At 51.2% G+C, this 24047-nt stretch overlaps 1 protein-coding gene across 2 annotated transcripts in view; it reads left to right on the top strand.

Annotated features, from left to right (window-relative positions):
* The first annotated feature begins 770 nt into the window (after positions 1–770).
* The window catches only part of PLXNA4 (plexin A4), a 450712-nt gene continuing 427435 nt past the window's right edge, over positions 771–24047 (top strand). Inside the window, exon 1 of one of the 2 annotated variants that reach the window (XM_033057624.2) lies at positions 771–929. The gene's annotated coding sequence lies outside the window, so the exon portion shown is untranslated. Of the gene's footprint in view, positions 930–1488; positions 1782–24047 lie in introns of those variants that run through there. The other variant, XM_033057622.2, reaches the window with a different exon arrangement.

A 24047-nucleotide genomic window follows, 5' to 3' on the forward strand; every position in this document is an offset into this window, starting at 1 on the left:
AAGGGGAAGCTGCAGGGTCACCTGCAGAGTTTTCTCCCTGCTGTGGGCACGGCCAACACCCCAGGAAGCAGAGGAGGTTCCCCCAGCTGCCTCTCCTCTTCTTTGGACCTTCTTGAGGTGCCCATCCTCAGGGAATTGGGGCTCCCTGGGGAGCAGCCCTGTTGCTATCAACACCTTGAGAGCATCCCTGCCTTTGCCTGCGGGGCTGGCTCTGGCATCACCTGCAGGGAGGAGTGCGGGTCTCACACACGGAATGAACTTTTGGGGTGGGATCTTCTCCCTGGGCCACCAAACTCGGGTAGGAAGCACCGACAGCTTCTCAAAATTTCCCTTATTCCTGCTGCTGCCGGGAATTAGAGGGAGCCCGGGCCAGGGGAGCAGCTTGCAGCAGCTCTCCGGGATTATTGCTCACCCGAGCTGAGATTGATCTTCCCCTGAGCCTCCCCACGCCCGCTCTGACCCGCTCCCCTCCTCGCTGGGTCCAAGGAGGAGGAGGAGAGCAGCGGGGCACAGCCTGGAGAGGCAAAGGAAGGCAGGGAAAAGGGAAGGGAGATGCCAGCCAAGCCGGGAATCTGCGGAGCAGATAGGGGCAGGCAGAGAGATGCGGTTGATTCCGTGAGTGGGTTTTGGTTTTTATTCCATTTTTTTTTTTGGGCAGAGCCGTTTCCCAATTAGCCCAATCAGGCTGGAGATCCTAGGTGTCAGTAGTGAGTAGGAGCGAGGGAAGGCACCGGAGGAGGAGGAATCCTGCAGCCGGAGTTGCAGCCGTGGCAGAGCGGCGCTGGCAGCCCCGGGAGGCGGCCCCGCTCCCCTGCCCGTCCCCATCCCTTTCCCCATCCCCTGCAAACTTTAGGACGACGAAAAAGCGCCTTGGGGGACCCCCTCCAGAGACCAACCTGCGCTCCTCCGCCTTCTCCCCTCTCCCAGAGGTGGGTGGGCTGGAGAAAGGAGGAGCAACCGGCCACTCTGCAAAGCTAAAAAAAAAAATAGGAAAGAAAGAGAAAAAGGATAGAAAGCGATTTTTATTATCGCGTTAATTTTTTATTTATTATTTTTTATTCTCCCTCCCCCGGTGCTTTGGGCTGCTGTTACCACAGCACTTCTACACCTCTCCGGCTAAATTTTTTTTTTATTTTTTTTTTTTTTTTTCGGAAAGGGGTGTGTGCCTGTGCGTGTGCCTGTGTTTGCAAAAGAGCCTGGGTGTCCAAGCCGGCTCCGCAGCCACCATTGGAGAGGAGGGCTGGGGAGGAAGGGCTGGCTGGCGAGACAGCCGCAGTGCGAGCCCTCCCCGGCGGGCGGGAGCCGCGGAGCCGGGCATGGCCCCGTAGCGCATCCCCTGCCTGCATCCCCCTGCCTGCAGCTCCGCTGCCCGGCTCCCCCCACTCCTGGCTGATTTAGAGGCGGGGGGGGGGGGGAAGGGCTGGGGGAGGGAGGGAGGGAGGGGAGGGAAGGGGTGATTTGGGGGGGGAGTGAAAACTGGAGCTGCGTTTTCCCCCCCCATTCCTCCCCCCCCCCCCCGGCTCTGGGCGAGCCAGACACGGTTTGCCCAGTGCAGAGAGAGAGGGGCTCCGTGTTCCGCCTCCGTGGAGTATTTGGGATTGGAGAGAGACACACACGCACACACACACACACACACACGCACACAGAGACCATCTGCAGTGTCAATGCGGCGCCTGCTCTGAAGACTGAAGTGGGGGGAAAGGAGAGGAGAGAGAAATTATATATATATATATATCTATATACACCAAAACCCACCCAAAGCAAGCGAGGAGCACTGCCAGGTAAGGAGCCCCCCGCCCCGCCCGGGCAGCGGGGGCTGCGGGAGGATGCCCGGAGGATGCCCCGGAGGATACCCCGGGAGGGCCGGCGGGGCTGCAGCGCTACCTTGCCCTCCACACCTGGCGCCGGTGGAAGGGGGGGGCTCTGGGAGGCGTCCCCACCGCTGCTCCCCACCCCCGGGTCCTGGGAAGGGGGTCTGGGATGGAGGGCAGGGACCCCTGCGGCCAGCGGGCTGAGCCGGGGGGTTCGGGCACGGCCCCTCCGCCCCTCCCGGCCCGGTTTGGGAGATGCTGGGCGGGGGGGGCGCAGCGGGGAGCCCCCGTTCTCCACATCCCCAGCGGTGCCCGGTGTCCCCCTTTCCCGGCTCCCCGATGGCTTTTTCCCCATGCACAAGGCTCAACTTTTCTGCCCGGAGGTAGCGGCTCCAGCGGCGCAGCCCGTCCCTCGCCATCCCCCGGCTGCGGATTTTCCTCCCCTCGGGGGGTATTTTCCCCTTTCCATGCTCCGGAGCTCTCCTCGCACGAGGGCCTGGAGGCATTTGCAAACTTTTCCTGCTCCCGGTGAGGCTGCAGCTGGACGGGGCTAGAGGCAGAGCCCTGTTCCCGGGGAGGATAACACCTCCCGGGTGACCGATGGATGGGGACAGGGGCCACCCCTGGTGCTGAACACCTAAGAGGGAAGGGCAGACTCCCCTCGCTTCCCTTCCTGCAAGGTGCCGGAGAGTTTTCCTGCCCAAATCCCGGCTGCGGAGTCAGCGCTGCTGAACCTCCCTCCTTTCCCTCGGTGCATGTGTGTGTGTGTGCTGCAACCGAAACCTGCGTATTGATGCTCTGCGTTTATCAGACATATGCCCTTAAATTATGTACACCGGCAGAAGTGATCTAAACACCGAGCCGCACGTTGTTTTGGTGGAAATCTAATACTCCGGCAGCAGCTGAGTTCCTCCCAGATAAACAAACCCGCTTGCTCAGCCCCAGCAGGGCTGTTTGGGTTTGTAGCGGCTGCATGTGGCTGCTCCATCCCCAGCCTGGAGGAAATCCTCCTCCTCCCGGGGCTCCATCTGCTCCCCGTGCCGGGAAGGGATGCGGCGTTCGCGGTGCTGGATGCGGGGATAGGAAGGACCGGGTGGAACCCGAAAAACTTCCACACCCCGCGCTGCTTCCCAGCCCTGCCTGGACACGCACCTGATTATCCATAGCTCCCCTTCTCTGCCTGGGACGAGAGGTTTTGGGAAAAGCGAGGGGGATCTGGCGCTGTCCGAGCCGTGGGGTGAGTGATGCAGAGAGGGGAGGTTCGGACCGGGACCCCCGCACTGCCGGGGATGCTCTCGTTCCGCGGGAACAATGATGATGCCGGGGGATTTTTACTGCTCGCAACCTTCTAGGGACTTATCTTGAGCGTGCACAAATATTTTGGAAGGCGGAAAGCGTGCTAACTTGATTTCTTTACCTGCCTTGTGTTTCACCCGGGTGTTGTTTGTAGAAACCGCGAGCGGGGCTCGGGCTTTGCCGTCCCTGTGATTTTAATTACGGCGTGTGGGATTAGATGCTTCCTCCCCCCTCTAAGCCTCTGGCTGGAGGTGCAGGGGATGCGAGCAGCGTTTTGCTTGTGGTTTCTTTGCCGGGGGAAGTGCGTGTTTGTTTGTTTGTTTGTTTTTTGCGTGTGGGATCCTTCGCTAAGCCGGGCTCCGAGCGGTGCAACAGATGTGTGTGTGCAGCCAGGTTTGAACACGCAACCCCAGCCCCGGCACGAAAACCTGGGCTTTTCTTCCCTCCCCTCCCCTGCCCAGACCCACCCTCCGCGGGGGTGTCTCCTTTCCGAAAGGACCAGTCCGAGCCTTTTTCTCTCCGTCCCATCCCAAGCGTGCTGCGCTCGGCGGTATCGACACCACGCGAAATGAATGACAGCCGCATGATTTAAGCGTTGTTTATGTCCGAGACGGGTGTTTTAGAGCCCGGGCTGATGATCAATCACGGTGCTGTAGGGAAGCATTTGCTCGATGATCGTGACTGCCTCTCGGGCTCCGAGGGCTGCTGCTCAATGCGCTCAGCCCGGCTGGGGAGGGATGCTGCGAGCCCAGAGGGAGATGCTGAACTTCTCCGCAGGGAGAGGCAATATTGGAGCTTTTCCTCACCTTGCCAGCATCCCTCCCTGCAGCGCAGAGAGCCTGGAAAAGGCAAGGAAAAGGGCTGAGCAGAGGCAGGAGCCGGCTCTGGCAGCCCCATCCCGGGGGGCTCTGGGCTGCCGGAGCCGCTTTCATATCAATTCCTCTACTTTCGCAGCCTGACGAGGGGGAGGAGAGATGCCGGCGCCCCTTTTGTGTTGCATCTTTTTTCCTTTTACCGAATCGCTTTGTCTCTGCCTCCCGATGCCGAGCGGCTGCAGTAAAACCGCGCTCGCTCTCGTCCTGCCGGGGCTGGATTCGTGGGAAGAGCCTGGCAAGGTCTAGCGATGCTCGGGGTGTGGGAATTTCTTGTTTGGAAGGGAATTCTGAGGGGATTGCTGCAAAGCTGTGAAGGATGCTGGCACTGTGGGCTTGTGCTGCCCGCTGGGATCTGACCTGGGCAGGGTGTCAGAGGTGGGGCTGCTGAGTTTTGGAGTTTGCAGTGCCGGAGTTGGAGCAGGATGGCGTGGTGTCCTGGGAATCACTTGACTCCTTTTTGATATATTTATTATTTATAACCCCTCTAAAGTGGGGTCCCACATAGCTGAGACTCCAAAGTGCTGCCCTCAAATTCCCCTCCATGCGCAGGGATGAGTTTGGGATGTGGCTGCTCCCCCTAGTAAAGCCCTCAAACTGCTTGAGGCTCTAACAAAAAGGATTTGGGGAACCTTTCTGGCTCTCTGAAAGGCTTCAGAGGGCTCTTTCTTACTCCTTCCTTCTGGCTTGCAAGACTCAGGGAAGGGGCAGCAGCGCTGCAGGCGCCCAAGGCAAGGAGACTTCCCGTCTGTGCAGGGAGTCTGGGCAGCCCAGTGCCTTTCTGCAGGGCATCAGTGATGAGCGTGCTTCCCTGCGTGACTGTCTGCTCTGAAAAGTGCTTTATGTCCCTCAGCTTTGAGCTCTCAAGGAGCCTGTGACAAAAAGAAAAAAAGAAAAAAAAGAAGAGGAAAAAAAAAATCCGTGGTGCTGCCCACATGTTTTTCACTCAGGCTCTGAATGGTTTTAAAGCATAACCATGGTGTGGATTGGGAAACTGAGGCACAGGGTTTTAAAATATAACCATTTACTCAATTCCCACGGTATGAATTGGGAAATTGAGGCACAAAGAGGCAAAAAGCTCAGCCCACATTTATTGATGAGGAATTTTCACTCACCAGCCTGAAACACAAACTGAGCCCTAAGTGGTGATGAGAGCAGGGAGTGGTGCCCTGCCCTCCAGTCTGTGCTTCAACAGCCTGGGACAGAACAGGACATTTTCAGGATTGGATTTTTCCCAGTTAAAAGAGCAAATGGTGCTTTGAAATGAGAAAGTATCAGAACCATGGAATTACAGAACAGTTTGAGTTGGAAGGGACCTTAGAGACTGTCTAGTTCCAATGCCTTGCTGTGGGCAGACACAACCAAACATTTTGGGTTAGAGAACTGGCCTGGGAGCAGCTGTGCCTTCATGGACTTCAGTCCCAGTGCCTTTAAAATTTGCTGCTAAAAAGTGTTTTTAATCACCTTTGGGAATGGAGACATCACTGCAAAAATGAGGTGCTGAGATCCGCACAGCCTGTGTGGTGATTTTCTGTATCTGCCTTTCTCCCTTGGGGTTTTTTTGACTCATCCCAAAGAACACTCTGGGGTTTTTTGTTGGTGCATGAGCTGTGTAAGTTTGCCTCATCTTTAAGTGGTTGCACATTGTAAGGGGCTGAGCAGCCACCCAGGCAAGAGGTGCCAGCTCTGTGTCCCCTGTGTCATGTGGCACCAGGGCTCAACTCTTTCCTTGGTCAAACCCCTCTGTGAGCTCTTAGAGATGCTCTGAAGGCCTTGAACAGGCGACCTTGGCTTTGAAAACCCAAAGATCACCTCATTTTAGACACCTGTAGCCCTTCAGCTCCATGTGAACACTGCCAGGGACATGCTCCCTTCCAAGGTGATTCCTGGAGCCATGGAGGAAGCCAACTTTGTGCTGAAATGTGATGTTCCCACCTCAAATACTAATGTTTGTAGAAGACACCAACTTCTGAGAGCCTGAAGAGCTGAGGGAGAGCAGTGGCTGGGTTCAAATCTCCATCCCACAGGAGGTGGTTTGACCTCACCTGGACAGCAGTCACTAAAGAGTTCATTTGCAGACTCTGTGACTTGTTTTTACTCCAGGTTTTGCTGCTGAGAGAATTTCCTCCTCTTCTAAAAAGTGAAACAGAAATCCAGACCCAAAAGTCAAGTGGCTGAGAGTCCCAGGCTTCTTTTGCATAGGGATAAATAAAAAATGCTGCTGAGTGTGGCTGGATTTGCACTTGAGACCCAAAAGAGAGATGTTGCACCTCTGATTCTCCAGCTTTTCATGCCTGATCTCTGAGTTTCCTTCCATCTCTATTATCCACTGATCTGCCAGAGCTTTCCCACCCAGCCACTGGCAATAAATTTATGGGGTTTGACTGGCACTTGAATTTGCCAGGATGAATGTGTGGCTCTAACGAAGATAATACAGGTTAGCTTCCCATTACAGGCATGTGCATGATCCATACCCCCAGGCTTCCCCCTCCTCTGCTCTCCTGCAAGGGCCAGAGGGATAAATCTTGGTGCTGAGTGAACTCTCACAGCCAAATGCACGTAAATGTTTGTGAAATGAGGCTCCACGACCTCCGTGTTATTTCTGCTGGAGCTTAAAACACTCGGTGAGGGAGGAAGGGTGAGGCTGGTGAAGGTGTTTTATTCCCAGAAGTATTTTCCTGGGAAATAGTGATGTGATGCTGGACTGATGACCCCCTGTAGATTGCTGATATTTCAGTATTTGTTGTTTTTTCTGAATGAGGAGCTCTCACTTGCTGCCAGCAGCCCCCTGACGCTCATTCACGCCGAGCCTCACCGGGGAGTGTCTGGGTGTTGCACTGTTTGGTGACTTGAGTTTAGAGTTATAGGGATCAGGAGGATGAATTAGCAGTAAATCCCAGCCTGGATGGCTTCGTCCTCAGCAGTGACAAGGTTTAAATTAAAAATATCTTGCTGGGATGGAGCTCTCATAAGTCAAGCGCTGCTGTTGTGTCACTGTGGATTCGGCGGCGAGAGCGGAGCAGGAACCACGAGGAGCCCAGGGATTGATTCCCAGCTGGACTGGGAAACTGCCCCTTTGTTTATCCCATCAAATATTCTTCCTTTCCCTTCCTTTGCACCTCTTTCCCCACCTGCAGGGAGGAGTGTCACGCTGGGAAGTTGGGAGAAGCTTTGCGGATTCGCCGCACGCGCGTGTGGCCCTGTTTGACTTGGTTAGAGCATATTTGATTGTGAAAAGGGATTTATTTGTTTTTTGTGACAGGGGATTTGTCTATAATGTAGTGCTGGAAAGAAAACTCATTTAGAGACTAAGGAGGTGTATCCTGTTACAATTGCCTATTGATGGAATAGCGAGTGCTTGGTGTGCTACACAGCTTCATTTTACTTTAGGGAAACCTATCCTGGGCTGCCAAAAAGAGACTTGGGTTTGATGGAGAGCTGGCCCACGGCCCTCAGTGGGTTCCTTGGCTTCTTGTTTCCCCATCTATCAAGTCTTTTAGGAGTGACTGTCCCTTCAGCTGCCACCTAATGCTTGTTTTTCTCTAATGACCTTTAAAAATGACTCACTTTCTGTAAAGTGAGTAAAACCAGGGGGGCTGGTTGGGAATTTGCTCACCAGCCTGAGGAATGGCATCATGTGCATGGATAGCAGTCACTAATGGGCACTGTCCCACCCCTGGGCAGTGTCACCTTCTCCTGCTGCCTGGGAAGAGGCTTTCAGAGGTGCTGAGGAACAGGAGGTTCTGTGTTCAAGGCAAAGGCTCTGCCCCCACAGCCCTGCCAGGGAGAGGAGGTGAGCTGGGAATGCAACCACACCACAATTGTGGAGCTAATCAAAGGCTTGGATTTTTCTTTAATGGGCAGTCTAGGGAAGAAAAACCCCACACCCAAATTAGAGTGGACACAAAAAAGGAAATTTTGGGCTGTTTTGGGAAACTCCCTCTATTTGTCAGGGTTTTGGTGCAAATTTCTGGGTCTTGCTAAAAGCAGAGCAACACATGGAGATTTGTAAGCTGCTCTCCTGAGATGTTTAAGTGTTGGAGGGTGTTTGGATGGATCATTTTGGGTGTTTCCTCCTTCTGATGGTGCCTCCCCCATGGTGCCCTCCTGGCTGGACAGTGGGGCTGTCCCCTGTCACAGCCTCCTTTCCTTCCAGCCACCCTGGAGCCCAGGACTGATTTGGGGGCTGCAATGACCTCCATACCTGGTGCTTTTGACATTCACACCCCCATCCCTCCTTGGATGCCAGGACAGATGTGGGGGGCTGCAGTGACCTCCATACCTGGTGCTTTTGACACTTCACACCCCCATCACCACTTGGATCCACTGCTCCTCTCCAGATCATCCAGACAGCTTCCCCAGGGAGGGCAGTGCTCAGGGACAACCTGGAGGGTGACTTCTTGCTTTCAGTCCCATCTGTGGCACCACTGAAGCCACCTCTGTGAGGCCTCCTCACCCTGAAGACGGCAGGATGAGCTCTGAGTTCTCCTCCTGCGCCGAGCTGCTATGGTGATGAGTTGCTATAGAAACACATATTTAGCATTATTATTTATTATTGAAAGGTGCTTCTTTTCATCCCTTAAAAGCAGGGTTGTGCCCAGAAGAGCCCAATGCTGGGTGTGGGACACTGCCCACCCTTGTCCATGTGGGATGGGGGGGTGAAGCTTCCAGGTTTTCTCCAGGCTGGAGGCAGGGAACCGTGCTGTGCTGGCCCAGCAGGCTGATCTGGTTAAACAAATCCCCCCAGTATGTTCCTGTCACAGGTCCCTTCCTCCATCAGATCCCTCCTTTGGAGGGGGATTTGAGTGAAACATTTCCTTATAATGAGCTTACATCTTTCCAAACTGGTAATCTTGTGTCTCCATTTGGGGAGGAGGGTTGGCACCAAGTTCTGTGATAATGTCAGCACAAACCTGCATTCACAGCACCTCGTGGGCACTGCCTGCTGAATACCTGCTCCTCTCTCTGCCCAGCCCTCTGTGTCTGTGCAGGGAAGCTGCTCTGATGTTCCCATCCTGGGGTCCTGCTCTGCTGAGCCCCCCTGAGCTGGGCACCCCTCCAGGGCTGCAAGAGGCCAAACCCTGCTCAGGGCATCGCTCTGCCTGCCCTCACCATCACTTTCCACCTGCCACAGGCTGGATAGATCCTGTTTTTGGGGTCTTGCTCCCCAGAAATGGGTGTAGGGGGTAAGAGCAGCTTTGTTCTGCAGGCTGGGTGCTGAGCAATGCCCTGGCTGGGAGGTACAGCAGGGGGTTCTGCCTGCACCCCATTTATCCAGCACATCCACTGGTTTTGGGAATGCTCAGGAGATGCCAAGAGGGATGCCAGGAGGTCTCCTGCCTGCAGCCACTGGATTCACAGCTTCCCCTGGAAGCTGGCAGTGCTGCAGAGGGGTGACTAGGTGGGGACAGGAGGCTGGGAGGGATGTCCAGGGGCACTGGGAGGATGGAGAGAGGTCCAGGGGCACTGGGAGGGTGGAGAGAGGTCCAGGAGCACTGGGAGGATGGATGGATGTCCAGGGGCATTGGGAGCAGTGGGACTGCTCTCCCTCTCTGGCTGGGGCAGAGGAGGGCTTGGCCTGGCTTGCAGCAGGGATTAGCTGTGCAGTTCTTTCTTGTTCCCTGGAAATCGCCTAGTGGAAAAAAAAATAAAAAAAAAAGGAAAAGGAAAGAAAAAAGGAAAACAACACAGCTTTTGTGGATGCTGGATGAACAGCTGGGAGGTGAAGTTTCAGGGCTGGCTGGAGCAGCTGCAGGGGGTGCTCAGCCCCTCCTCTCACACCCTGCACAGGTGCTGCAGGTGCAGGGCTGGGTTCAGCCGCAGGTGCTCCCTGGGGGATGGGGAGGGATGCAGGAATAGCTGGACCAGTGCAGGATTTTGGGTATGCAGAGAGCTGGGGAAATCTCTGCTGCTGCTGCTTGCAGGGTGAGTTCCCTGAATCCTCCAGGTCTCCACCTTCAGCAGCCTTTGAGGAAACAAAAGGAGGTTCTTTAAAGCACCCCCTCAGGCAGGAATAAAACACCTTCCTTTGCAGAGCTGTCTCACTGCTTGAAGTCATTCCCTTTGGGCTTTGCATTTTCCTTCTTGGAAGCTCTGCTCCCTGCAGGGAAGAGAGAAAAAATTCCTGGGGTGCAGGAGCAGGGCTGAGGGGGATGGGGCCTTCCTGGAAAGTGTGGGATGGAAATGGAGGAATGGATAAAGGGGTCTAGGGATGGATGCTGACCCCTCACTGGGCCAGAGGGGAGGCACCAGAGTGGGGGCTCTCTGAGAGGAGGGGAGCTGGCTGTGGGAAATCAGAGCTTGCTGGGTCCTGCTTGGGTCACCCTTGTCTGTGTGTGTCTGGAGGGTTTGGGTTTTTGCTTCTTCCACTCCTTTTTTCTCCACCCTGAGCTGCACCAACTGCTTGGGTGTGTGATTTGGAGAGGTCACCAGAGTGGTGGAATGGATCTGGGGCTGATTTGGGAGTCCCTGTGGATCCCACCAGCCCTGAGCCCATCCAGTCTCAGCTTTGTCTCCTAAATCCCACTGAGGATAGAGTCATTTTGGCCACCTTTGCATCCTCTGCCTTTCCCTTCCTGGTCTCCAAGGCCACTCCCAGAGATCAGGAGCTGCTCACCTGGGCCAGGTAAGGACAGGAAGGGAGGAGAGGCAGGTGAGCCATGCCAGGACCTGAGTTCTTAAAGCCACTCAGGAGGGATTTTTTTCCTCCTTTGTGATTTTGTTGCTGCCCTTGCCTGCCTTAAGCACGGCAAACAGCTCAAGGGGACGCCTCTGGATGAAAGCACCAACTTTTAGGACAAATTTCTCTCTGTGTAATGTTTCAAAGAAAGCAAGGAGAGGAAATGGGCCTAATTAGGTAAAGTATTCCCCATTAGGAAGAGGAAGGAGCTATCAAGTCGAGTTCCATTTCCTTCTTATTTTACATGCCTGATTTTTCCTCCTCTCCAGGAGGCAGTGTGTGAAGTAGGTCTCTCCTTAACTTGGAGAAATAAATAATCAGGACATGATGCACTCCTGAAGCTTTCCAAATCTGGACTAAGCTGAGGATTTTTAGCATCTTCACCATCCTTCCAGGAGCTTCCCAGCACCCATGAGACCTGGCAGGGATTTATTGATGCTGGAGAGCCAAGGTGGGCACCTGCAGATATTTCTCCCTGTTTCCCCTATTCTGCATGGAATTTCTCATCTCCTGTTGCTTCCCAACATAAACCTGGGTGTGAACTCGTGGAGGAGCCTTCCTGCAGAGGGAAATGTGATTGGGATGAGCCCCCAAATCCCCCCTCCCTGAGCCCAGCATGTCCCCACATCCCCTGGCCATGCTTTACCCAAAGTTGCTCTCCTGGCTGTGCTCTCTGCTGCCTCTTAGAACAACACATTGCAGCGTGGGCTGCAATTACAGAGCCATCAGCGGGTTCTTGTGACACATTTTGGCGAGCCTGGGGACGCTTTGTGCAGCAGCCTCTCCTCCCCCTGCTCCAGGCTGTAAGTGGTGTTATTAAAGGCTGTCATTGGCACAGTCAATGGCTGACACAAGGCAGCCCTCAGACTTTGACTCATCACACACACGCTTTGCAATGCATGAGCCACAAAAAAAGCCCGTTTCTCACAAGCATCACCCTTTCCCCAGCTGTTTGGGCCCTTTTCTGCATTCATTTCGGAGAAGAAGTCTTGATTGTCCTGCGGTGTAAGGGAGGGGTTGGAGTTGCATCATGCTGCCTCATTATCTTTTGCTGGAAGTTGTGATGGGTTTTTTTTCCCCTAAATACATCCATATACATCTATATATATAGATATATATGTGTGTGTGTGTGTGTTTTATACATATACATAAAAATACACATTTATATGCACATTGCTACACACAAATGCAAACCACACATGCTTGGGAAATGCCAATCTGTTCACCCTGCACTTTTCACAGATCACTGCCAATTTTCCCTCACAGTTCAGGAAAGGTTTTGCAGGTCCAGATTTTTGGAGAAGGAAAAGCAGCCTTGCTGCAATAGCTGGAGTTAGGAGGGATTTAGGAAAAAAAAAAACCAAAAAAACCCAAAAAAACAGTTTTCCTTTTTTTTCCTTTTTCCTCCAGCATCCCTTGATGAGATGCTGGTGGCAGAGAGATGTTTTCCAGCTTGTAGGGAGGAGAGGAAAGAAAGAAAGAAAAGAGTTTGAGGTTTTGAGGTTTCCCTCCATGGCGGAGCTGGGAATAAATAAAGCAATTTTGGACAAACCTTTGTGTCTGGGAATGTACTCCAGTTGAGCTTGGCTGCCTTAATGCTTGTCACAAGGTGCTGGAGCAGGCCCTGAGGGGCTCCCAGGGCTAGGGGAGGATTGTGCAGCAATTCCCACCCTATGTACTATAAACTAAACATTATTTACAATTATCTTCCAATACCTATCACTTATATTGTACAGTCTGGTTCTACTCTAAACCAATCTAAAAGTGCCAACATCACCCAAAAGATGGATGCTGGGAAGAAGGAGGAAGAAGGACAGAACACACCCAAATTCCTTAATTTTGATCCCAGACCCTTATTATAAACAATCTTAAAAACCTACTTTTTCACCTTGTAATAATCTAACTTATACTCTACTTATTTTTTATAATTCTTCATGTAAGGGTGGTAATTTTTCCCAGGGGTTAAAATCAAAGGCACAGGGGTTCTGAGCTCTGTGCCAAAGCTCCTGAGCCCCCTGCCTGGGTCTGGAACCATCCAGGGAATCCAGAGGGATGTCCTGGGTTCCCACCCATGCCAATCTGATTTTCTATTTCCCATTCCTTGGCTGTGTGTGGACAGGTGTGTCCCTGCCTGCTGCTGCTTGAGGCACTGGGTTCTTTGAGCCACATTTCCCCCCCTGACAGCCTTGCTGGCCACACAGCTCTGCCTCCCCTCCTTCTGTGTGTGGGGATAATCCCAACAGCTGCACAAGGGTGTGGAAAAGTGACAGTGAGATGCTTGAGGGTTTTTCACTCTGATTTGCCTCCTGGTTTCACTTGGTTGCTGTCTTGATTCCTGCCTTGCTTCTCCCTCCCCAGGAGCACAGGCAGCAGAATCAGCTTTATTTTATAATAAGCACAAAGGTCTCCAGGTGCAGGGTTGTGCTTGCCTGTCTCTCCTCCCCTGTTCCCTGCCTGTGGGTGACTTTTTGCCACCCGTAATCAGCCTCTCCCAAGCCTTGCTGTTGCTGGGCTCAGGCAGAAGTTTTACAGCCACTGCTCTGCTCAAACACATGAAAAAAAATAAAATAATCCCTTCCTCAGCTCAAGGAGCAGATTTTAAACTGGTTCCTGGTGCTGCTGAGGCTGCAGGAGGGGCCCAAAGCTGGGATGGGGATGGAGGATGTGTGTGAGGCTCCCCTCTCAGAGAAAGGAATCAAATCTCTGCCCTGTCTCAAATGCCATGCTGGGCTCCTCTGGGACACAGTTATTGGTGAGGAGGAAGCTGACCTTCTCCTGTGTTTATGAACTGAATCTCTGCTTCACTTTGGGTTTGATTTCCCCTCCTTACCCCCCTCCTGCTATACTCCAAAAGAAATAACATTTTCCTCATTTTCTCCTTTGCTGGGATTTTATTTTTTTTAAATGCTACTCAAGACGAACAGGATTTCTTCCCCTCAGCTTTCTGTCACACTGGAAGTGGATGTTGCTTGCCCACGTTTTTGGGACACCTTGCTGAGGGTGAACAAATTCTCCTGGAGCTGGGAAAAAAACCATAATTATTTTTAGTAATCAAACTCCAGCAAGTTTGAGAATTAAAAATTCTCCTCATTTCCCTCAGTGCCACATGGATCTGCCCTTCCTCCTGACTTTTCTCCAGCCTTCCCTGGCACAGCTTTTGCTGCAAATCCTTTCCTGGTCTTGAGCATCTTCAGAGCAGCAAGTCCTTTGGAGCCCCATTTCCTTCTCCTTCCACTTCTACCTATGGAGAGCAGATTTTTGGAAGCTCAAGGGCTCTGTCTCTCCTGTGCACAGGTCCCTTGGAGATATTTGAAGGCACTTTGCTGAAGTTCACAGGCGACTTTTGAAAACCTTGGCCATTGCATTCATGCATATATATATATATATATATTTATATAAATCCATACAAAATATCTGTTCTCTCTTCCCTCCTGTTTTCTTTCCCTGTCAGGAATCCAGCTGTGCAACATGTGGCACTTGTAGGGCTTGGAAGGCAGGAAGATCAAGCAAACCCAGAGCTTTCAGCAAGAAGAGATAAAATTTCCAGAATAAATTCAAGCCACGTAGGGCCAGTCTGTTTTAGTTTTAAAGCCCTGCTGCTAGTGATGTGTGGGAGCTGGAGATAGAAAGCCAGGGAGAGAAGAAGAGTTTATTTGTATTATTTCTGGTAGAAAGAAAACCCCAGTTCTGAGTTCGTGGGGCTTGGCACAATGTTTGCCTGCCCTGTTGAGCTCTGCCTCGTGCATGGTTTGGAGACACAGAAAAATGGAATTATCTGCCCTGATGTTGTAACTGGGAGAGGAAAGTGCTGGATTTGTGGGGGTGTGTGGGATGCAGGTGGCCCCAGAGGAGGAATATTTTGTTATGGAGAACCAGGGGGTTGTGACAGCGATTTTACACCTGCAGTTTTATCTCAGAGCTCGGGCAGGAGCTGTGGGATCCCTCCTGCAGCAGTGCTGGGGATTTCCCATTTACTGCACACACACAGGACAGTCAGTTTTGGGCTCTGGAGCCCTGACCTTGGCTTGGTGCAGGGGTTTTTGCTCCTGGGGGTGTTTGCTGGCACTGACCTGGAGAGGGTCAGGCTGGCCTGGGAGTTGCTGTGAGCTGCTGCAGAGCATCACAGAGTGGGTTGGGTCAGAAGGGATCTTAAAATTCTAGTTCCAGCCTCCCTCAGGGATACCTTTTCTAGCCCAGGGTGCTCCAAGCTCCATCCAGCCTGGCTTTGGGCACTTCCAGGGATCCAGGGGCAGCTACAGCTTCTCTGAGCACCCTGTGCCAGAGCCTCACCAAATATATTCTTATATTCTTTCAAATATCCAATCTAAACCTGCCCTCTTTCAATTTAAAGCTATTCCACCTTGTCCTATCTCTTTTTTTCACCAAAATATTTTTTTTTCCTATTTGCTACTATATTTTTACTTTACTAAGGTAAAAATACAAATAAGCCCAGAAGTGGCCCCTGGATGCACACCCCAGCTCTGTCCTAAAAAGCACAGCAGCAGCCAGCACAAAACACTGCTGTTTTCAGCCTGACAACCCAAAATTCATTTCCACCCCTCTTCCCCTCTACCTTTTTCCTCTAGCCCAAGCTAAAACATTGCAGGCTCCAACTCTTGAGTCAAGGGCAAAGCTCAGCCCAGCTCATTCAAACCCACCTGCAGCCAGTCCCAACGTGTGTCCCAGGCACACAGGAGCCAGGACAGGGCTGTGTGTCCTCCAGCCCTGCTCCTGAGGGGAGGTGGAGCACAGGTGATGCTCTCCAGGAGCAGAGCATCTGCTTCATAGTGTTTCTTCAGGTATTAAAAGCTGTGTTGTCAAGGCCTCCATTCCCTCTGAGCAGGGTGTTGTGAACAGAGGTGACCCCCACATTAAAAACATCTCTTGTCTCAGCCACAGGTGCCTTCATCCTGTGTGAGCAGAGATGAACAAAGCAGATGGTGCTTGGATCTGGATTAAATTAGAGTTTTGCTTGCAGCTGGCTTAGCAAACAAATAACTTTCTTCTCAGATCTCAAACCTCTTACTGCCAACTAAAGTGTCCTTTGCAGCCTGCCCAGCTCGTGTGCCCCTTTCTGCTGCTGGATTTCTGTGCAACACCTGTCCCAACACAGCTACTGCTTTGAGCTGCAATTATGAGTCTGTGCAAACAGCTAAAACAATTGCATCACCCTCCCTGTGGCTGCTCTGGGGTGATTTGAGGAGCTGCTGATAGCACCAGGCACGATTTGTGCAGATGAAGGGTCAGCTCCATGAAGTGCAGGGCACCTGCAGCTTCCATCTGTGTGTGAGTGGAGGTATTTATGGAGGGAAAAATGGAGATTTTGCCTTTTGCAGGTGTGCTTGCAGCAGCAGCAAGCTGCCCACAAGGAGCAGAAGGTGCTGGCAGTGTCTCCTCTCGAAGCTGGTGGCAGGGATGAACTGCAGAAAGCTTTAGCAGCAGGAGCAGACACCTCCTCCCTTCCTCCCCCCTGCCTCCCAGGCTGGCTGCCAGCAGCAGGACTCTGCTGTATCATTTCAGGACGTGCTGGATGCATCCCTGCATCCCACAGCTGAGCAGGGTGACCACTGAACTATTTAAAGTCACTCCAACAGCGACACTCGGGTGTGTAATGCAAATTCTGCTGATGCTGGTAAAGTGCTGGAGCAGGGGATGGGTTTAGCACTGAGGGGAATTTATCACCGTGAGCACTTCTGGGTGTGTGTCCCTCAGACAAGCACCAAAGGAGATAAGAATAGAGAAAATCACAGGGGGAGGAGGCTCCCCTGGTGCTGCATGAGTTTCTCTGCACAATAAGTTGTTGCTGAGCACTGAGCTGGGAATTCAACACGTGGGATGGAGATTTGTCTCTGCTTTGCTGACTCTGTGTGACCTTGGGCAAGTCTTAGAGTCACAATCTGGTTTGGGTGGAAGGGACCTTAAAGATCATTTTGGGCAAGGACACCTTCCACTAGTGGAAGATCAAGTTCTCCTCCTCTGTTGATAAGCCCAAGTGTTGTCTGATCCATCCTAGGAGCAGTGGAAAAGGCAAAACTTTGCAATATTTGTGCTTGGTCAAATTTAGACAGATTTTTAGCCATGGCCACGAGGGAAGGAACATCCCAAATTTTCCTCCCTGCCACCTTTTCAGTGAGGCAGCAGGAAGAACACAGCTGAGGTCAAATATAGAGAAAAAAAAAAGTTAGAATCAGTAACTTGCAAAAAAAACTTTTCCCCTAATTTAGTTCTCAGCATTGCCCAAGTCATTCTGAATGCAACTTTCCCCAGTGCTGCTAGCCTGAGGCAGACACTGAGCTCAGGAAATTGTCCCCTGAGTGCTTCAGGTCTGTCAAAGTAATGAGGGCCTTAAAAGTGAGCCCTGGCACAGAACATGTCAGACAACCTGAGCTGTGGCTGTTGCTGCTGATGCTCACTGCAATTATGCATGCACACAGTGCCCTGCACGGCAATTGCAGCGTTTTGGTGCAAAAAGAAATGTGTCTGTACAGGATGGAGCTGTGTATCTCCCTGTAAACACAGTCTGGGTGTGTGTGTGTGTGTGCATCAGCTCCTCTCTGATCTGCTTGTTAACAAACAGAGCATGTGATTCTCTCCTCACCCATGTGAGCACTGCTCTGATCCTGCCCAGGGGTGTCCTGTCCAGCTCAGCAGCAGCTCAAGACTCTCAGGCACGATTTGGGATTAGTTATCCTGCAGCAACAGCTCTAAGAATAACTTCCCATTGGCCTTTGGGTGTAGCTGGGCTTGTGACAAAGTCACTGGAAGGAAAAATGAACAGCCAATTAATAAAACTTTATCCACTTTTTTATTTCTGGAAGGGGGAGTTGAGTTTTGCTGCTGATTCTCTGCTTTTGTGGTCTTCCTGTGTCACCCATAAATTGGGACATCAGTGGTGGGGTAGATGTCAGACAGCTTTTTATTTTTTCCTTTTCCCTTGAAATGCTCCCAGAGCTGCAGCTTATCAGGGTTTGTGTCCACAGAGCCTCATTACAGCTCTCAGCACAGAGAGCCCTTCCCCAGTGCTGCTGCTGGGCTGGAAATTGGGTCTCAGCTGGAAATCTCTGCCTGGGCAGGCGTGGGGCTCTCCATCAGTTTGGTTCTGCTGCCCTTCAGCCTGCTCAAAACATCCAAGCCAAGTAGGGACAGAAGATTTTTTTCTTTTTTAACCAAAATGCTCTGAGGGGAAGTGTCTGAAGAGGACAGATCTTGTTTGGTCTGATCTTGGGGGTTTCTTCTCAGGGAGGATCTTGCTCTGAATGCAGCAGCTGCACTGTGCCCTGGTTCATTTTGAACATCACAAAAAGTGCTGTTATACCAGAATGGTTAGAAATTATACACAGTTGTAATGCAGTTTTTATGGTATTTGTAAGGAAAAGCCCAGAAAAGCATGCAGGAGATTAGTATTAGTTAAAAAAAAAAGTCTATTTGGGGCTGTATTATTTGGAAAGAAGAGCTCATGCTCTGTGACAATCTAGTATCTGCAGAAGATGCCTGGAATTTGGGATTGGTGAGCTTTGGGGCACAAGTATGGACTTTTTATCCTTCTGACACCCCCCAAGAGCTCTCCCCAAGCCCTTGGAGGCAGCAGGAATAGATTACTTCAGGTGATATGTGCAAGTTTTGAACAACTAGATTGGGACTTGGCTGCCCTGAGTGCTACAGGAAGGTGGAAAAAAATTCCCCTGACCTCATCTGACCTGCTCAAGGGCTCAGAGACACGGAGCAGTTGGTGGAAGAGCTGTCATGAAGAAGGCAGAGTGATAAAGGGAGCAGCACATGTCTGCCTCAAACCCACCCAGAAGCATTCAGGAACATGTCTGGAGTTAGGGAGTGCACAGAAAACAAAACAAGGAGGTGTTTAAGAATTAATTTTTCAGGATCTCAGTTAATATCAAAAATTCTGCTAATGGTTGCAGCAAAGTGCAGCTTGTTTTTAGGGTTGGGAGAGCAAATTCCTGCCAGCACTGCTGCTTCCCAGGGGTGTGTTGGACTGGAGATCTGGCTGGGATTTGGGATGGCCCAGCCTTTTTATGGGGCTGGCTCATCTGCTCCCTTTAGCCACTCACACGAGGAGCTGAGGATGAAGAATTTGCTGTGTCAGATCTTTTCCCTGGCCCCATCCAGAGCTGGTGGCTGCTGCTCCAAAAGGGGCTGGATACCTGCCATAAATGAAAGGAGGAAATTTTATGCTGAGTAAAGCATAAAGACAGACTCTGTTCTTGCTTCTGCTGCAAACCCTGCATCACTGAAGAGAAATGATCACACCTCTGACTCTTCCCTCCCAGCAACACAGCACTGCTCACAGCATTTTCTTTATGTTCCCACTCCTGCTGCGTGTCCAGCCTATTTCCTGCCAGGTTTGGATGGATGGTGCATCCCTCAGGGATCCTGGCTCTCCAGGAGCACACAGCTGTGCCCTGCACTCCTCACATTGGCCTGGCCACTTGTGAACCCTTCATTTGGGAGAAGTTCCTATTTGCTGATCCCACCTGGTTTGCAGAGTGCAGCAAATCCACTGCTCTGCATCCCTCTGAAGCTTTATTTCCAAACCTTACTCCCCATCCTGAGCAGCCTGGTCTATGGAAGGAGTCCCTGCCCATGGCACAGAGCTGGAACAAGAGGGTATTTTATGGAATTTTATGGTAATTTATGTCCCTTCCAACCCAAACCATTCTGGCATTCCCTGATCCCAGTGTCATCTCTGATTTTCCCAGTTCTGTTGCTTTTACTTTTTCCCACTCTGCTCCAGCTGTGTTTTGAACACACAGCAAAATCTCAGACTTTGAAGGGATTCTCTGCTGGCTTCTTTGCCAGTGCTTTCCCCACCTCCAAACGTAGATCTCAGTGCTCCCACAGCCAGCTGATCAAGGTTTTGTTTTTTCCCTTGAAGTCCCATGTTTGACCTCACAGAGATCTGCAGAGGGAGGTACCCAGTGGTCGCAAAGTCCCTGTGAATGCAGAGTGACTCTCCCTGCCAGTCTGTCTGAAGAACAGTGAGGTTTGGCTCCTGGTGGACACACACAGCTCTAACCTGTGCCTCACACATCTTCCCAAAATCCCCAGGCAGGGGGAACATCCACCCACTGGCATCCAGAGCAGAATAAACTCTGCTGAAAACAGCTTCAGCCAACAAGGAGACAGAATTGCTGCCTGGTGACTCTCAGAGAAAGCCAGGTCACAGACCCTGTGTTAGGGCTCCCATCTGAACCAGACCCAGCACATTTGGATTTCATCTGGGCTTTTTCAGAGCCCCCAAAGCCTCAAAGGGAATGTGTGAGTAAAAGCTGAGATTCTGAGGGAGGAAATGCTGTTTTCCTCAAGGCTTCCTAAAATTCTGGAATGGATACACGAGCTGAGCAGACCTGCTGGGATGAAACCCAGCTCATTTTCTTTCCAACATTCATCACTCCTTTAGGGGCTGTGTTTATTCCTCTTCATCTCTACAGCTCATCAGGGTCTCCTTCCCAGTGAATTGCTGTCCTGGTTTCCACTGGAATAAAGTTAATTTTCTTCCTGGGATGGTGTGTTTTGGATTTGGCATGAGAATCGTGGTGGTAACACACTGATGGTTTCAGTTGCTGCTAAGTAAGGTTTAAACTAACTCCAGGACTTTTCAGCTTCTCATGCCCTGACAGGAAGGCTGGAGGTGCACCAGGAACTGGGAAAGCACACAGCTGACCCAAGCTGGCCAAAGGAATATTCCATAAAATTTAATTTTTTTTTAAAAACAGCAGAGAAACTCTTGGTGCTGGGGAGAACAGAGTGATGGCTTTGCTGGAGACAGGAATGAGACTTTGAGACAGAAGTCAGCCTGGCAGTGGTTTTTTGGCAATATTTCCCTTTTCTCAGTGCCCTGGACCTCTATGATCTCACACACACAAGGTGGGATCAGCCAAGTCAGGCACTGCTGTGACATGGTTTGCTTGAAATCAGTGACCTTGTGTGCTCTTGATACAACAGTTTGTTTGTTGGGGGGTTTACATTTCCCCAGTTACTGTGAGAAGGAATAATTTTCATGGATTTGTCCTTTCAGGAGGCTGGGAAATGCTGTCACCTTCCCATTCAGGATGTTCTCTGATTCCACAACACCCAGCCTTGGGGACTCACATCCCTGTCTGCTCCAGAAAAGAGAGTTTAACTCGGGTCTCTGGATTTGTAGGTTATTTCCATGACCTCAAAACTCCATTCTCCTCTCTGTGACGCTGAGTATTTGTGTTCTTTCACTCCAGCCTCTGTAGCAAATTCCTGGAGGAGCTGAGAAATCATTACAAACCTCTCTGCTCTCCCTTCCAAGCACAGAGGAGCACAGCTCTGACCTGCTTTTGCTGGTAGAAAACCAAGTTCGAAATGCAGGCAGAAACATCATCCACATGCAGTTTTATCACATGGAAAGAGCTGGGGGGAAAAAAAAGGAAGAAAGTCTCACTCATGGCATGTGTTAATCCCATCATTTAATACATTTTTGGCACAGACACAGGTAAGAAGGTGATGTGAGGGGCTGAGAGGAATAATCTGTGTGATGAGGAAAGGCTGGGTTGTCCCTCTGTCTCTTAATTCCCTTGCAAACAAACCACTCCTGAAATTAATCTCTTTATTTGCAGCTTGTGCAGGGATCTGTTTCTTTTTGGTGAGCTCCAAAGTAAAGCTGCTGTGGTGTGGGGTGTCCCCAAAGTGAGACTTGCCTTCACTTGGACAGGTTGTAAGTTCAGGGAGAAAGGATTTAGCCAAAGTTAGAATCCAGTCTTTGTTGGGGGAGCTGTTGACAATGTCACTTGTATGGGTTTTCTTGCCATGTTGGCTCCCAAAGAAAAGCTCCTATCCATGGTAATCAGGCTTTATGAAAGGAAACCATGAAAAAAAAAAAAAGCCTTTAGATGAGATTAAAGGGATTGTGTGGCTGCACTTGGTGCTGAATTGCTCCGTGCTGGCCTCTGCCTCATCAGCATCTCTGCCCAGCCTCCTGCACCCCGGCCATGGACAGCAGGAACACAAACACACAAACACAGGGCGTGCTGCCTCATTAGCTGGGCTTCATTAACCCCCCTGGCACTGCTGGGTGCCCCTGGCTGCCTCCCAGGTGGGCAGCTCACCTTGTCTCTCTGCCAGGACCTACCATCCAGGAGGATGTGCTCAGTTTTCCCTCCCTCCCTCCCTCCCTCCCTCCCAGAGCTGCTTTTCAGCTCACTTTGGTTGTGTTCAATTCTTTAATGTGTGTTTTTGCTCTGAGCTGGACCCAGAGTGGGATTGCTCCTCCAGTTTTCTGTTCCCTCTGACTTTGTGGTGTCCCTGCTGCCACATGGGTGACGTGGTTGTGTCTCACACCTGGTGGCAGGAGGGCTGTGTGTGTGTGTGTGAGAGGGGAATGCTGCTGTCTCTGTGACGTGTTCCGTTCAGGAGCTGTCACTGGAGAGGTGTGGGTTTGTCCCAGACTCCAGCACAGGGACGTGACCATGGATTTTGTGAGGTTGTCAATCAAAACCCAGCTCTCCCAGCTCTCTCTTTCCCCTCTCCCTGTACACTTCCTTCCCTCTCTCTCAGCTGACAGATCAGTCCTTTGTGTCCTCTTTATTCCTGATTTATTCCTACTTCCTCAGGCATAACTCATCCTTGACTTTGTCCCCTTGAATGCTGCTGCATTTTGAGGATATATTCATCATTCCCTAACTTTCCCATCTAATAATCAGAGTTAAAAGACACTTGGAATGTTTCTTCCTCTGAGACTCTTTCACATCCAAACTTTTCCTGCCTGTAATCTGTGTATTTACCACAGATTTTCATGTTCTGGAGCCTTGGGATTGTGTCCTGGAGATCCCTGAGCAGAACTAAACTGCAAACTTTAACTCAGTGCTCTCAAACCTTTGCTGGAAATGCTCCATAACAACAACAAAGAAGTAACCAGATTGTTTGGCAGCACCATATCTGTTCTCCAGGAGCAAACCAGCATTTACAGCAAACTCTGGGAATTCAAGGCACCTTCTGGGGAATGTGTTACTTGCAAGCCACAAAGTTGTGATTCCATAGTCAAGACAGTGGTGTGAAGCCTCTGGGATCTTCCTCATGGATGAAAGCCTGTCTGAAACAGCTGGATTTGCTTCCCAGGGACCTTGGATGTGCTGGTGGTGTGGCAGGAGCCACGTGGAGGGATGGTGTGGCTCACACAGGAGCCCTGTGTGCTGGCTGTGCCATCACTGCTGGCCACATCCCCAGTGCAAAAGGCAGCTTGGGGTGTTTTTTTTGGAAACAGCCAGCTCAGAGCCTGAGCCCAGCCCTTGCTGGCTGTGGCATTTTGTTGGTTTGCTTTGTTTTTAGAATATAATTAGTCTCTTGTAGACTCTGTGTCCATGGCACTGTATTGTTGCCTTCCCAGCTGCTGTGATTCCTGCCATCCAGACATGGAAAAAAATCCATCCAAAATCCACCTCCTTCTCCTTGGTGCATGCTCTCAGGGGTTGCACAAACCCTCCTCTACTCTGCAGGCTGAACATCCAGGCCTCCCAGCCCCTGACTTCTGCTGTTATTTATTAATCAAGCCAAATTATAAATGCTAGCCCTCAGAGGCTCCAGGACTGATTTGGGCTCCAGGACAGAGGGTACAGGGTGAGCAGATGGGAAAGGAGAGAGGAGCAGCAGCAAGCAGAGAGAAAATCCTGCTCCTGGGGTCTCTCAGACGGCTGCTGGAGGGTGGCAGAGCAGCCCCAGGCTCCTGCTCTCCCTGCTCTGTCCCCAAAAGCTGCTCCTGTGCATCCCTGGTGCTCTCAGACTGCTGATGCTCTTTCCTCTGCAGGTGAACTTTATCCCCTGTGAATATTTTGGAAAGTGCCCTTGCCTGCTGTAAAGCCTTAGTGGAATTTCTCACTGGTCTCTCTCTGGTTTCCAGATCAAATTTGCTGTCCTTGCCTGGAGGGATCTCAGAATGGTTTGGGTTGGATCTAGCAATGCTCTCCTCACCATTCCCTTCCTCTGTGAGTGATAGTCTGACCTCAAATCAATTCTCACCTGCATGGGCCTCGAAGAATTCATATCTGGAGTCTTTCCCTTCTCATTTGGTGTTGGCTGTTTGTTTTAATGGGCAGATTTTACCCCATTTTTGCTGTGATGAATTTTGGGCTGCTCAGTTCCCATTTCCCTGCCCTGCAGCTCTGCTGACTCTGCAGAGCAAAACACAGTTAAAACATAGGGGTAAAACAGATACTTGGAAAGAATAATTTCTTCCTGGATCTGCCTAGCTCCCGATCAGAGCAGTGCCTGCTGGAAATGTGGATCATCACTCATCAGTGACGGTGCTCAGGGTCTGAGCACAGGGCTCAAACAGGGACAGCTTCCCTCTTGTGCTGCTCTCTCAAGGATGGGCTCTTTTGGAAGAGGAATGGTTGTGTGGGGAGAGCTCAT

This window comes from Catharus ustulatus, chromosome 4, assembly GCF_009819885.2.
Source record: "Catharus ustulatus isolate bCatUst1 chromosome 4, bCatUst1.pri.v2, whole genome shotgun sequence".
Classification (NCBI taxonomy): domain Eukaryota; kingdom Metazoa; phylum Chordata; class Aves; order Passeriformes; family Turdidae; genus Catharus; species Catharus ustulatus.